Raw genomic sequence first — 16416 nt, 5'->3', positions numbered from 1 at the left:
CACACTCCATATCCAAGTGGGGCAGACTGGAGCTTAGCCTGGACGGTATCGTCGGAGCCTAAGCCCCCTCTGCACGTCCTCTTTCTCTGACTACATCACTCTGTTCCATTCTCTCACCACTCTAGACCATGCCCCCCTAACTGAACCCAGACAGAACACACGTCATGCACACAACACAAAGCAGGTTAAGGTGACAGGGATACGGACACACTAAAGTTTAGTAGCACAGAGACACACATAGAGGGTCAAAATGAGGTAGCAAAACAAGTGCAGTAGGGGCCCTAACTCTGGGCCACTACAATGTCAGGCAGAGTGGGGCACAGAGGAGTGCTGAAGTGGCGGAGGCTGTCTCTTTCACCAGGCTGGGGAGTGGCCAGAAGGCTCCATTAATACAGAGGGACCAGCAGAGTGACCCAGTAAGGGCCTGCTGTGGTGGCTGCTAGAGCAGGCGCAAAAGCGGCTGCAGTGAACTTGAGTGTGACCTGAACCACAAGCGCTGAGGACCTAGTGGCGTATGTGAGGAGAAGGAGTCTCCCTACCCACCATTACCCAAAGGCAGAAGAGGGGAGAATGCTGCAAAGGTCTGCTCAGTGGATGCTGCACAAAGTAAAATTGATACAACAGAGTGAGACATGATAAGGCAGAGAAATGTGCAAAGTGCTCCCATGCATTGTCCAATCGGACTATGAGATGAGCTGAGGGCCCATGTGTGTGCTTGCACATGTTGACGGACACTCCAGGACATGTAATTTGCTGCAGCCAGTGGGTGGCATGGGCGGGCCAATGTGGACACTCTGAAAAGACAAAGATGCAAATAGACTGCTGCAAGGAGATGAGATGAAGCTCAGGTCAAATGCAGTGACCTCATAATCTGGTTGGGTGCGTGGTGAGCGCTCCCATATGTAGGACTGAGGTTCTGTGTTCCAGTGTTCCGAATGTGTTAGTGGAGGAAAGCTGATAATGTAGCTAACCCCCTAGCATATATATAGGTGCGCTAGTGTTACTTTGGTTTCTTTTTGAATCTCCTGGCCTCTTTTTCCTCAAATGGTCATGTAATCTTAATTCTGCCCAGCTTAGATCTGCTTGGGGTAATAAATTCATTTTCTAGTCAATTTTTCAGTGTGTGTAATGCTGTTACATGGACCTACTATAGAAACTGCCTACAAGGGGAGACAGGCACTCCTGCCACAGTTATGATCACACAGCTCCTGTCACACAGGTATAATAGAGGAGATCGCAGCTCAGCCTTCTGACTGTATACTTATGGTCTGCAGCTTACTTAGGTGAATATAGAAGGTAATCATAATTACACTATCAACCTAACAGGCAAAAAATGGTATAGCCATAGCTTCTGTCACACTGGTATAATAGAGGAGATCACAGCTCATCTTCCTGACTGGATACTTATAGTTTGTAGCTTATTTAGATGAATATAGAAGGTGTGATAAGTAAACTATTCCCCCCAACAGGCAAAATGGTATAGCCTAAGCTAATGCGGGGCTGATGCATCTTGGGATTGATGTGAAACGGTAAGTAAAAAAATCTCAGACACAAAATGGTGTCTGATAAGCATCAGACAGGGGGTTACACTGCAGGGTGGTAACTGTACTATACAGAGAAGACCTCCAGAATGTGACAGGTGAGGGGGGCAAGGATGAAAAAATGTGTTTTTGCCAGACTGGCTTTTAAGTATGAAGAACCTCTTAGGAGTACTGTGTACATTTATATTTATGCTTTAGTAAAAAAAAAAATTCAAACATCTTTTTATTTCAGTCTTTTGTAAAATGTTTCATTACAATTCAAAAGAGAAAATAAAGAAAAAAAAGTACATCCTGAAAGCAAAACAATGATGATCCCATAAACGTTGCATTTTCAGGTATGCCCTGCATGGTCACCATGAGAGAATAAACTATTATACATACTGATGTCTTGTATTGTTTCCTTATAATCGTTTACTTCTCACATTCAATCCTCCTATTATGAACATACAGATCTACTTACTTCAAATTAGACGAAAGGAGAAATAGCAGGAAAGGGCCAAAGAAAAAAAAAGGTAGAAAAGAGAACAAAAACCTACTCACTGACTGACTGACTCGCCACTAATTCTCTAACTTTCCGGTGTCGTACAAGCATGAAATTTGGCAGAAGCATTCTTTAGGTCGTAAATAGGAAAAGTAAAGGAGTCACAACTCGATTATTCAATGCTAATTGCAAAACTAAGTACACCCCTATGTAATGTAACTTCCCGGAGTCCTACAAAAGTGAAATTTGGCGCGAGCATTCTTTAGTTGCTAAATGAGGAGAATGGGAGGAATGGCACATTCTGCAGAGGGACATCGGTACATGCAGCCTGAGGAGAATCTAACGCTCCTCTATGTGTATACATATTTTATTCCTCAGTTCCACTAAAGTAACCTTGACTTCATAAAATTTTCAGTGCGAACAACACATAAACACCTGGTATCCAATTAATATCAGCTAGTATAGTACATGAGCTTCTTCCAGAAATCCTGCACCTGTGTGCAATGCCACATACCATGGACTAAATCTGTGGCTGGCGTTCCACATTTAGGACACTGTGTGATGCGCTCTGGGAAAGAAGGTGAGGTTGGAATATCCAAGCCACGTATAGCATGATGCATCATTTTGAAAAAGGTATTCCCTCCAGGCAGGGGCATAGCTAAAGGCTCATGGGCCCAGGTGCAAAAGTTTATCTTGGGGCCCCCCAACTTCTCTTAACCCCTTAACACAGAGGTAAAACTTGAAGCTCCTGGGGCCCAACGCAAAAGTTGTAACAGGGCCCCCAACTATAATGCTTTATTCACAGTACTGGGCTCCCTATATGGAGAAGAGAGGCCTTATGGGCCCCCCAAGGCTCCTGGGCCTGGGTGCAACCGCATCCTCTGCATCTCCTATAGTTACGCCAGTGCCTCCAGGTCTCACTTATCAAACCGGTTCCAATTTTTGACCAACCCTTCAGAATATTTTCTCCCATGTCTGTGGCTTGTGTTATTTTTTCCCACCTGGCAAATAGTTTTTGTTTCTCGATTTTTAGAGTTTAAAAAAAAATTGTTAATTGCTGCAATGAACCACCTATGCCTTTGTCTGTCACCATCATATATCATCCAGCTGCTTTACTCCATTTGACATGTATGTCAGGAAAAGCTCCGCGCATATTCCACTATTAGACATACATAGGGATGCCTGTTCGTAGGCTCTCCCTGTAAAAAGAAAACGTATACTGCGAAGTATACATTCATTCTACTGTATACTGTTGTATTGAAGAACGTAGACTACTGTTGGAGTAGTCCTTTAAATTTAGAATGGGCAATAAAGCTACCAAAACCCGCGATCTCTCGTGTCCAAATTAATTAATGGTGATCATCGGAGAAAGAAGAAGAGACATCAACTGCATGAATCACCATTGTCCTCTTTCTGAGGGACCAGTCCAGTGATAGCTTTACCAATAGTGCGAAATAGGACAAAGAAAGGTATAGTGTCCAATCATGAGTGGCAACTCCCTAAAAGTAGCAAATCATTGCAAAATCTTAGTACTGCCGATGAATATGTAATATGACACTATCTTACATATGATAAGAGTAAGAAAAGCAGATACAATGACTAAATATGGTCCCCAAGAAACACTTAAACTTCTCCCAGCATCAAGGACATGACCTTTCATGAGCTTCGGACTAGTCTGTAATACCCCTTTGAATCAGAAGTGTAACACAGATACTTTTACAAAACTATGCTGTTCCATACAAAAAAAAAAGTATACTGAGGTATACCAGTCTGACAGAGGCCAAAAGGACACTCTTCGTTGGCCTCCGTTGAGTCATTGAAGATTTCGGCACGAGCCTCAGGTCTATAGGATATGAAGTTCATGCAACGAGCTTGCTACCATATTGCCATCCAGACCTCAGTACCAGGATAGAGGCCGGAGAGAGGCATACAAAGAGGAAAGAAAATTACATAAAGCACTGCAGAGAAAAATGAGTCCTTAATTTAAACCAGACTGCAGACTTTGCAATATGAGTCTGAAGGCAAACAAAATGTAAGATGGTTTTTATTATTGAGCATTCCCAGGTTAACAAAAACAGGAAAAGAGGAGGGGAAATAAAAAGCTGGCATGGTTCTGGCCAGCCGAAATACAAAAGGAAAATTTTGAGAGATTTACTTTCGGAATTTTCTTTGGAGATTTTTTTGTTCCACAGCCTCGGAGGTGGATGACGGGTTTAGTATTTATATAATAGACTGATTAGTAATCAGAAGGACCTGTGAAATGAAAAATATATAGTATTCACATTACAGCTCAGAAGAGATAATGTACAATGCAGGGGGCTGGTGTCAATGCAGAGGGAATCTGCAGGTGGTTGGTGTTATAGGTGGTGCGGCGGTGAGGAACAGAGGCAGAAAAAACAAGTTTTTACTGAACTGAAACTTTGCGAGTGGCTTTCTGCTCATAGGAGGGCAGCAATATTTGGAACGTTGCATAATAACAAGCAATTACAAGGACCAGCCACTAACAGGGGTCAGAGTATCGGCTTCCGCTTCAACCTCAGTATATTTGCGGCACTGTCAGCAGGTGCTCAATCAGTTGATCAATCAGGGTCCTGAGCAGTGGACCCCAACTGATCAACTATTGATGAACTATCCTGAGGATAAGGCATTAATAGTATTTTTCCCGGAAAACCCCTTTAAAGACTTAAAATAAGCCCTGATATCTACGCTGTCAAAAAAGTGGAATAGCTATGCCTTCAAGGAGTTAAAAAGTTTGTTTCAGCAAAAACAATGATGAAATATCATCAACCCCTTCCCGCAACAGGGCGTAAGTTAACGTCCTGGGGATAGCGTGAGATCACTTATGATCTTGTGCTTTCCCGCAGCGGGAGCTGGCTGTCAGTCATAGCCAACCTCCCTCTGCAAAAACGGTAGTGCCTCGGAGATGCGCCCCCCCCCCCCGTTGTTAACCCCTTGCCTGCCGCGATCTATGTAGATTGCGGCATGGGAGGGGATCACAGAGGGAGCACGCTCCCTCTGTGACGTCAACGGGCTCTTGTGATATAATAGCAGAGAGCCCGGCTAGATGCTATGGCAACAGGACACCAGACACTGGCGTCCTGTATTACCATAGCCTGTGGTCGCTGTATAAGCGATAAGGCATGGCAGGGCAGTAGCCCTGCCATGCCTTATCACAGCGATCATCAGTGCTATACTGTAAGTGCCCCAGAGGGACACAAACTGTGTAAAAAAAAAAAAAAAGAAAAATGTAAAAAAAATGCATAAAAAAAGGTAAACAAAAATTAAACTACCACATATTTGGTATTTTCGTGTCTTTAACGAAGCGTACAATAAGTTGCACATGCTTTTGACTGTGCAGGGAAAAAGCGTAAAAAAGAAACACTAAAAAAACTGAGGCAAAATGCTAATTTTTAACATTTTGCCTCCCTAAAAACACAATAAAAGTGATCAAAAAAGCCGTATGTACCCCAAAATGGTATCAATAAAAACTACAGCTCGTCGCGCCAAAAATAAGCCCTCATAGAGCTCCGTACATAGAAAAATAAAAAAGTTACAGGACTTTGAATGCAGCGATTTAGAAAAAAAAAAGATTTCCAAAAAAAAGGGTTTTAATTGCAGAAAAGTGGAAAAACCTGAAAAAAAAGTAAGAATTTTGGTATCGTTGTAACCGTACCGACCTGCAGAAAAAATGGATTGTGTCATTTATGCTGCAGGATTAACGCTGTAAAAAAAAAAAATCTATGGTAGAATTGATGCGTTTTCTCTCCCTGCTATCATAAAAAAAAAAAAAAAAGTTTTACGATATAGTCTATGTACCCAAAAGTAGCACCGATAAAAACTCCAGTTTGCCACGCAAAAAACAAGCCCTTATACGGCCGTGTCGACGGAAAAATAAAAAAGTTATGGCTTTTGAAAAATGGAGAAGAAAATCCGCCAAAAATCGTTGCGTCTTTAAGCCCAAAATAGGCCGTGTCAGTAAGAGGTTAAATGGCTTTTCCAGGACTTGGATATTGATGGCCTACTCTTCAGGTAAGCCATCAATAGCAGATTGGCGGGAGTCTGAATCCATCCCAATCAGGTGACTGAATGGGAAAGTGGCAGTTCGTTAAGGACGGCATCTCGTTAATAATTTACTAGGCTCAATGGCATACATTTTGTAGTTGCTGTGCCTTGTATTGCAATTCTCATACATAGAGAAGCAGGTGCCCGGAATATCGGAGGTAAAATCGTACGTTGCTATAAGCCACACCCCTAGTCATGCCCCCCGATACAACCACCTCCTTGGTAGGGGTGCCCCGCGGTTAAATATTTTTCTCAGGTGTGCTTAAAGGCTGGAAAGGTCGGGAAACACAATTTTCGAGAGTCACACTATACATAAATCTATTTATGAGGAAATTCTACAAAACTGGTCTGCCCAAGAGACAGATGGGATATATGGGGGGGGGGGGGGGGGGGGCAATACAGTCATAAAGTCTTATAGAGCAAATCATCACTACGACCATTCTGAGTCATATCCCGCTGTTTAGAGAGAAAGGCCTTTATATGGATTTGGGATCCTGTTATAAAAATGGAAAAAGATGCAAAGGTAAGACCACCAAAGAAGCCTACTGGGAAAATAGGGACAGGGGGTTCATTGCATAGCTATGGTAAATCTATCATCAATCTATCATAGTGAGATACATAGTCCTGGTTCTATTTGTCCACTGTGAACAATCCCGATTGGTTAGAATTGTACTCTGATGATAAACTGCCCTAGGAGCCCTAGCGTTCAGCTGTAATCCATGGAGAACACAATAAGTGTTTGATTTCCCCACAGCACCTCCACAGGGGAAATGAAGAATTACACAGTTTTTGTTGGACTCAGTAAGCTGTGCAATGCGTGAACGTGCTGAGTCCTCCAGAGCTAGATACACTCTTTAAAGTCGCTCCACATTCTGACTAATGGATGAGGGTCCTGAATAGGAGACTTTTTTTTAACTCGGAAGTCCTCAATAGGGTCTATGAAAACGGGGTTTCTAAAGCAGAAAACTGCTTTAAAGAAATTTGTCCCAGTAGTAAGGAGCTACTGCTGCTGGTGTCAGTAAGGCTAGCTTCCCACTGGCATATGTGTATTTACGCAAGCATGAGTGCTGCGTATTTGTATGATTGTTACAATCAGCAGGACTGCTACTTTTTTTTTTTGTCACCTCCTGTCTATTAGTTTGTTGTTCGAAAAGTTGCTATGGAATTGTCTTACAGATGATCCATTAGACTGGGTCAGCTGAGCATACTACTGGAGGTTAGGCTCAATTGGAGAGGCATTTCTAATTGGTTAGCCTTTCTTTAAATATAGCTGGATTCTGCTTTGTGGTGCTGGTTATAGGGTAAGCTATGTGCATTTTAACCACTTGCCACCCCACCATTCCAGTTTTGGTGTATGTGATCAAGCCCAATTTTTTCAAATCTGTCGTGGTAATAAATTTGGAATGCTATTACTTATTCATATAATTCTGAGTTTGTTTTCGTGGAACATTGTATTTTATGTAAGGAAACAGTAAAAAAAATGGGGGTGGAGAAACACCCAGGAAAAAAAAAGGGTGGGCAATGGGCATTAAAAACATAGTAATATAGTATTATAGGCTGAAAAAAGACATACGTTCATCTAGTTCAGCCTATTACCTCACCCCAATGTTGATCCAGAGAAAGGCAAAAAAAACCCCCCAAAAACAATGAGGTAAAAGCTAATTTTCCTAGTTTAAAGAAAAAAAATCCTTCCTGACTCCAATCTGGCAATCGGAATAATCCCGAGGTGGTGCATGACTCAGGGACTCTCTCTTTGGTGTTCTTTGACTCCTAGCATTTTTTCCGTACCCCTGAGGTCCTGTACTATGACCCCCTGAGGTCCTGTACTATGCATAACACTGTATCAGTGTTACCTGGAGTGTTCCTTTAAGATTTAGTTACATAAATCTGGAAACCCCTTTATGGGAAGCCATTGTGTACTCCTGCTCTTTTGTTCTCTACTCTGTAGTCAATGCAATGACTGATGAGCAGCATAAGACATTGCACAATGTACAAGTAACTATAATTCATTATTATGGCAGTACCATCAGCTTTCTCATGATTTTTTGGCTCTGTTTCACGCCCTTATTATCCAGAAGACTTTTTCGCACTGTCAGCCTTCTGTGATTACAAAACTACAATATTTTTTTAGTTGTTTCTTAATCCTAAAACTGGAAGCAGTCGTTAGGAAACTGTGTGTGCAGTATCTACCCATGTAATAAAGTCATACAATACATGTGCATTCAGTGCTGTTTCTTTGCATTTTCTGCTAGAGGCACCATGCAGGATAGGCCAATAATAATAGATCAGCAGGGATCTGCTGCCTAGGACCCCCGCTGCTCAGCTGTTTTCTGGACCTGTATGCTTGTGCACTGAGCTGATTTCTGCAGGGTGCAGACAGCTCCATTCTTATTGCAGGCTTAGTGTTGCAGCCAAAGTCCCAATTGAAGTGAATGGAAACGTAGCCTGTAATACCAAGCCTGACCACCGCAGTGAGAATGGCGCTGTCTGCTTCCTGCAGAAATCAGCTCAGTGCACACACACACCTGCCTGGTCAACAGCTTATCAGCAGGGTCTCAGGCGGCCAACCGGCACCAATCTATTATTGATGGCCTCCCCAAAGAGTAGAACAGCAATCATTTACAAATGGACAATCCATTTAATCCCCTGAGAATGCAGAAAATATTGATTGTCCACTTTAGACAATCCCTTTTTTGTTAAGAGGGTACCCTCAGCTGATCATAGGATATCCTACTGCTGGGAGCACCAGTGATGAGCATTAATCTGTGAGGAACAATGGCAGCAAGTGTTCAATTTCCCTGAAGCAGCATAACAAGGGAAATGAAACCATCTGTGTTAAGATGGCATCTCCTGTTCATACGCCCCATTTAGGATCAGCATATGCGGGAGGAAGTTCCTGCTTCATTCCCATTGAAATCAATGGGAGCACAGCACTACTACGGAACTTCCTGTTTCCTTGCTGGTCAGGACTGGATGTGACATCATGACCAGTAGAGAAACAGGAAGTGCTATAGTAGCGCGGAGCTCCCATTAACATCAATGGAAGTGAAGCGGGTGTAGGCATTTCCTGCGATGACTACTGATGACAACGCCCAGCCTGCTGCCCTTACAGCGAGCCAGACAATCAGCTGATGGACGGGGGGTCCCGAGCGGCTACCCCCAATCCATCAACTACTGATGACCTATCCAGAAGACAGGTCATCAGTTAAAAAAAGGGCAGACAACCCCTTTAAGTACCCATTCCAAATGATTTACAGAGATCTCTAACTTTAAGTTGAATACAGGGCAGAAAAGTTAGAGATCTGCACCTCACGCGGAAGTATCCGCACTACATAAAATATACTCATAGGACGTAAGAGAAGTGGGTTCGTAGTTTCAAACTTCCAACAAATAGAAATAAAATGCTTTGAGATCTCTATTGCAGACATATGAAAAAAAAGACCACACAAGAAGACTATACCTATTAAAGACACATAAAAACACTATTAACCTTTTCCAATCCACTGTCTGACGTCTGAAGACATTATGATTTAAGGCTGTACACCTCTGATGTTGGAAGACGTCCGTCGGGGTTCTCTTACTGTTTATCGCCAGCCTCTCTGCTGTCTGCAAGAGTTTACAGACTATAGGAAGTATACACATGGGGTGATATACATATATACATTCATAGAGATGTGTGAGTGGATCACTAGACGTATTTGTGAATAACAACTAAGAGGTGCAGTGGGGTGTGTGGGGGTGCAATGAAAAGAAGGGGCTCATGTTTCTATGGGAGAGGCAGGGTAGATGGAGAAGACTTTAGATTATGGAATATGATAGGCCTTCCTGAAAAGATGTGTTCGTAGGTCTCGGTTAAAGCTGTGGGCATTGGAAATTAACATTGATTGTCTGGGATAGCGCGTTCCAGAGAACTGGTGCAACTCAGGAAAAATTTTAAAGGCGGGAGTAGGAGGTCCGGATTAGGGAGGAATTTAGTGTAAACTCATTAGCTGAGTGGAGAGCATGGGCAGGGCAATAGACAGAGATGAGGGAAGAGATACAAGGTGGTGCAGCACTGTGCAAGTCCTTTGTATGAGGCTGGATTCAGACAAACGTATATCAGTTGGGTTGTCACGCCAAGCCGATATACGATGTCCTCATCTGCATGGGGGGGGAGGATGGAAGAGCCAGGAGCAGGAACTGAGCTCCCGCCCCCTCTCTGCCTCCTCTCCACCCCCTCTCCGCCCCTCTGCACTATTTGCAATGAAAGGAGGCGGGATGGGGCGGGGCTAAGCTTCAGGAATTAGCCTGCCTCTCCTCATTGAAAATAGTGCAGGGGGGTGGAGAGGAGGCAGAGAGGGGGCAGGAGCTCAGAGCACTGCTCCCGACTCTTCCTGTCTCCACCCGCTGCTGAAAGAGACACCATATATTGGCCGGCAGCCGATATACGGTCGTCTGAATGCGCCCTAAGAGTGAGGAGTATAAATTATATTCTACTAGCTTGTTACCTGCAACTTCGTCCGCATTGGAATTAGTATTTTTTTAATCTAGTCTGTGTTTTGCTGTATATTGAAGCATAAACAGTTGAAATAGTGAAACAAATGTAACTGCAATCTGCAGTCAGCACAGTTTTGTACATTTTTGGTTTTGTCATCTTATGCTAGGATATAGAGGTTTTGTGCGCTGTATACACGTGAGCCGCCACAAGCAGTTGCCCATGAGAAAAACATGTTTTTTCTAAATGTACACCTGCTACCTTGAGTGTTTGCCCTTGAGCCTTATTGATTGCCATCGCAAATGCTATTTTTAGAGGGAATTGCAGCTTTTAAATTGAAAAGGCGAATCCGTCGTTATTATCGGAATGCCTGGAATTAAAACACCTTCTTCTTTTGCTACTCCAATCATAATAATGGCTCTTGCAGTATTTCGCTCCAGGTGTGTAATTTGTAATCATTTGCTGTTGTACAGTTTTGGTGCATCAAGATTACGCATTAATAGGACCGGAACACCAACTTTTACTACGACTGATTGCTTTGGGCAATGCAGATTTTCTTTAAAATCTCAATCCATGTTAATGTGTCTTTCATTCAAGTTGTAATTCCTGACAACGCCGGTATCCCTGCTTGTTTAATAATCGCATACGTGCGGCCATGATGTCTGCACCCCCTTCCCCTCAGCTTATGATGTGCACCCCCTTCCCCTCTGCTCCGCTGCACTCAATAATCGCATATGTCTGGTAACGACATCTACCCTCAGGTGTATGCACGTTTGTGTAGGCATAGCTTATGATGTGCACCCCCTTCTCCTCCGCATCGCCCGTTGCGGAGCGGAGGTGCACCTGCGCATCACAAAATAAATCTGTCTTGTCACACTCCCTAGAGAGCTCTATACATTTTCAGGATGAAACTTAGCTTATGTCCTTCCTCAGGATGCAAACTATCTCCCTGCCAAACTTCATCACAATCGCTTCAGAGGTTTACCCGTGAAAAGGTGACAGACAGAGGTACTTTCACATTTATAATATTAGTATGGATATTTGAAAGGCAGCCAGTGCAGTGACTGACACAGGGGGGAATTATCACTGTAGGGACTGGTACAGGGGGAGCTATCACTGTAGTGATTGGCACAGGGGGGAGCTATCACTGTAATGACTGGCACAGGGGGGAGCTATCACTGTAGTGACTGGCACAGGGGGAGGCATCACTGTAGTGACTGGCACAGGGGGGAGCTATCACTGTAATGACTGGCACAGGGGGGAGCTATCACTGTAGTGACTGGCACAGGGGGGAGCTATCACTGTAGTGACTGGCACGGGGGGAGCTATCACTGTAGTGACTGGCACAGGGGGAGGCATCACTGTAGTAACTGGCATAGGATGGAGATATCACTGTAAGGACTGGCAGAGTGGAGGAGCTATCACTGTAGTGACTGAGACAGGGGAGAGCTATCACTGTAGTGGCTGACACGGGGGGGGGGGGGGTTATAACTGTAGTGACAGGCAAAAGGGGGGTATCACTGTAGTGACTGGCACAGGGGGAGTTATAACTGTAGTGACTGGCACAGGGGGGAGTTATCACTGTAGTGATTGGTACAGGGGGGGGTTATAACTGTAGTGACTGGCACAGGGGGAGGTATCACTGTGGTGACTGGCACAGGGGGAGGCATCACTGTAGTGACTGGCACAGGGGAGAGCTATCGTTGTAGTGACTGACACAGGGGGGAGCTATCACTGTAGTGGGTGGCACAGGGGAGAGTTATCACTGTAGTGACTGGCACAATGGAGAGTTATCACTGTAGTGACTGACACGGGGGGCTATAACTGTAGTGACTGGCACAGGGGAAGGTATCACTGTAGTGACTGGCACGGGGGGGGGGGGGGTTATAACTGTAGTGACTGGCACAGGCGGAGGTATCACTGTAGTGACTGGCACAGGGGGAGGCATCACTGTAGTGACTGGAGCAGGGAGAGGCATTACTGTAGTGACTGGCACAAGGAGAGGCCTCACTGTAGTGACTGGCACAGGGAGAGGCCTCACTGTAGTGACTGGCACAGGGAGAGGCCTCACTGTAGTGACTGGCACAGGGAGAGGCATCACTATAGTGACTGACACAGGGGAAGTTATCACTGTAGTGATTGGAACAGGGAGGAGTTATCACTGTGGTGACTGACACTGGGTGGAGTTATCACTGTAGTGACTGGTACAGAGGGGGGGTTATCACTGTAGTGACTGGCACAAGGGTGAGTTATTCCTGTAGTGACTGGCACAGAGGGAGTTATCACAGTAGTGACTGGCACAGGGGGGGGAGTTGTCACAGTAGTGACTGGCACAGGGGGACGTTATCATAGTAGTGAGTGGTACAGGGGGGAGTTATCACAGTAGTGACTGGCACAGGGGGGAGTTGTCACAGTAGTGACTGGCACAGGGGGGAGTTGTCACAGTAGTGACTGGCACAGGGGGGAGTTATCATAGTAGTGACTGGTACAGGGGGGAGTTATCACTGTAGTGGCTGGCACAGGGGGTAGTCATCACAGTAGTGACTGGCACAGGGGGGGGGAGTTATCACAGTTGTGACTGGCACGGGGGGGAGTGATCACAGTAGTGACTGGCACATGGGGGGAGTTATCACAGTAGTGACTGGCACATGGGGGGAGTTGCCACAGTAGTGACTGGCACAGGGGGAGTTATCAGTGACAAAAAGATGCTGCTGCATTCAGGATGATTTGGAGAGGGGAGAATACAAAGAAGCAAAGATCGATCAGTAGAGAGTTGCAGTAATGAAGCCCAGAGTGAATAAGGGTAACAGTAAGAGTTTTCGCTGTTTTTGGAGTGAGTAAAGCGCAGATTCGAAAGTGTTTTTTGAGTGGCAGGCGCCATGAGTGAGCAAGTGACTGAATATGGAGAGTGAAGGAAAGGTCGGAATCAAATATGACAGCGGGAGTGCTGCGGAGGAATTATGGTGGTACCGCAAACCGATATAGAGATATCCGGTTTAGGACGGTCTGTAGATGGTGGAAAAACAAGAAATTCAGCTTTGGCCCCATGCACACGGGCGGAAAATGCAATCCTAGGCAGACGGACGCGATTTGTCTGCGCGAAATCACACGCAGAAAACAAATCGCGGCATGCTCTATTTCTGTGCGGGGCTCGCAGAGGCCGCACAGAAATGTCACTCTCGGGCCGACGGCTCCACTCTGCGCATGCGCTGGCTGGCCAGCAGCCAGCAAATCAAAAAGCTCGAGCTGCGGGAGAGGTGAGCGCCGCACTGGTCCCTGCAGGGGCTCGGGTCGAGTCCCGCTGCGAGAATCCGACCCGGCCGTCTGCAGGCGGCCTTTGAGAGATTCCGTTTTAGATGACATAGCGTTAAGAGACAGCTGACAGAAAATCGCTGGTGTTTTGCCGTAGGGAAGATGTGATGTCACAGAAAGAAGCATATAACTGGGTATCGTCAGCATAAAGATGGTATTAAAGCCCAAATCTACTGTTTGTCCAATAGGGGCCATGTAGATGGAAAGGGGGGGGGGGGGGGGGAAGAGACCACGGATCGAACTCTGAGGAACCCCAACAGCAAAAGGAAGAGGAGAAGTAGAGTCAGCAAATGATACACTGAACGAGCGGTGAGAAAGGTAGGAGGAAAGCCATTAAAACGCAGTATCCTTAAGAATTTGGTGATCTACAGCATCAAATGGAGCAGAGAGATCGAGGCGGATCAGTAGAGAGTGGTCATCCTTCGATTTAGCTATCAGAAGATCATTTGACACTTTAGTAAGAGCGGTTTCTGAAGAACGTACACCATGAAAACCCAACTGTAAGGGCTCATATTTTCTCTTTAAACTAAGTGGCCAGATTTTTAGCTGAGATCCATTATGGGAGAGGGCTAAATATTAGGGCCGAGGAGGGAATCAAAAGTGTCAAAGAGTCTTTTTGGGTTATTGGATAGTGAGGAGATGGGAGAGGTGAAGTAGGCTTGTTCGGCAAGGCGAAGGACAAGTTGTACATTCTGAGCATGAATTTGTAGTGGAGGAAATCTGCAGACGTTTGTGATTTTCTCCAAAAGTGTTCAGCACATCTAGAGCGCCGCCAAAGAAAACACGTTAGAGGTGTGAGCCAGGGTTGCCGCGGTCTGTATAGGGAGGGCTGGAGCATGGGGGGCGCTGCTTCATCCAGTATAGCTTTAATAGTTTTATTGTAGCTTTTAGCAGCCAGATTGGGAGAAGAGAGGGAAGAGATCGGGGACTACAATGACTGCAAGGCATCTGCTAGGTGTAAACGGACTGTAGATTTCTGCGTGTGTGATGGGTAGGAGTGTCCTTAGAGCAGTCATTCCCAACCGGGGTGCTGCGGCACTGTGGTGTGCCACAAGAACCTGCCAGGAGTGTCACGGGTTCCAGGCTGGGAATCAGTCAGCCGACATTAAATGGGTTTTTCAGGTAGCTCCTGCCGGGATACATTGGGGTTGGAGCGGAAGCACTACTCCGACCCCTGTGTAGTGACTCATAATTGTAGGCACAACTCTCATGGACATCAATGGGAGCTGTGTCTCCAATTTTGAGCGCCGGCCACTACAGGCACAGCTCCCATTGAATTCAATGCCTACAACTACGAGCCACTACATGGGTCGGAGCAGTAGCTCATGGACAGAAGAGTCTGTTATGCGTCTGTTGGAGGTAAATAAGTTATGGAGAGAAGTCAGCCTTCAAAATGGAGAACTTGGTGTGATTGAGTACAAAGTATTGTGGATTTAGTCGATGAGACAGACGCATGAAGAGACAGCTCATTAGATGACGACAGCCCTGGCTTTGATTGTCAGCTGATTATGACTCAAATGCGCTGGGAAAACAGAGAAACTGTCTCACGGATTTAAGACGTATCTGTGAGCTGACATCTGGAAGGAGCACGGCATAACCCGTGCCGACGCACGAGCTCCAGCTGGGAAATGTCAAGTTCTTTCAATTTGTCACCATTTTCAGGATCTATGCTTGCAGTCAGTAAATGGAACACTCTTCTTTACATCTAGTTCCAGATGTGTTCTTTTTCCCTACAGCATATTGCGTATCTCCTTGCATGGTGCATACACATTCGCACACCCCCATAGACTTCTATGGGAACCTTTGGTGCACAAAATTGCGCACAAAAGTAGAACATGCTGCGTTTTTTTTTCTGAACCCGCAAATACGACTGTGGAAAGCTGCCCTTACGAATTCTTGGGACGCGTTGAGCTGCGGCGAGCGTATTTACATATATGGTCATCTGAATAAGCCATTACAAGAGCTGTTTTGTGGTCGTTTTTCCCTTTGCCTTTCACAATAAGGGCGCCTTCACAGGAGCGATTTTGCTCGCATTTTCGCAAGCTCAAAATTGCTTGTGCAAACCGCATCTAAAAGAACCCATTGGTTATCTATGGGTTCACTCACATGGGGCGTTTTTGCACCCGCATTTCAATTGTTCTATGTTTGTGCGCATTTGTGCACAAGAGGCTTAATCGGAGTCTATGGGGGGGCCCAAATTCACACTTCGTCTGCACAAAATCGTGCGCTGAATGGCTTAATTTCATGGGGAAGAAATGACACCTGGGACTAAGTAGGCTGCCCCGCCTGCTCAAATATGGAGTGGGTATGTCCCGCACCCATGTGAACGGGCCCAGCGGCAGAAAAAAGTACAGTTACTTAAACGGCAAATGTGAACGACTGAATGATTTCTCGTTTCAACGAGCCAGCGCCGTATAATCTGCCGTATAAACAGGCTGCCCGGGTGAACTAACTCAAATGATAATGGTTTCGTTTAAATGGACTCTTAAGTCTACTTCATACGGGTGTATGTGTTCTTGCTCGCGCCTCAATGCAACGTCATCGTG

The sequence above is a fragment of the Eleutherodactylus coqui genome, chromosome 10, assembly GCF_035609145.1.
Source record: "Eleutherodactylus coqui strain aEleCoq1 chromosome 10, aEleCoq1.hap1, whole genome shotgun sequence".
Taxonomy (NCBI): Eukaryota; Metazoa; Chordata; class Amphibia; order Anura; family Eleutherodactylidae; genus Eleutherodactylus; species Eleutherodactylus coqui.
Note: the sequence above shows the minus strand (reverse complement) of the source record.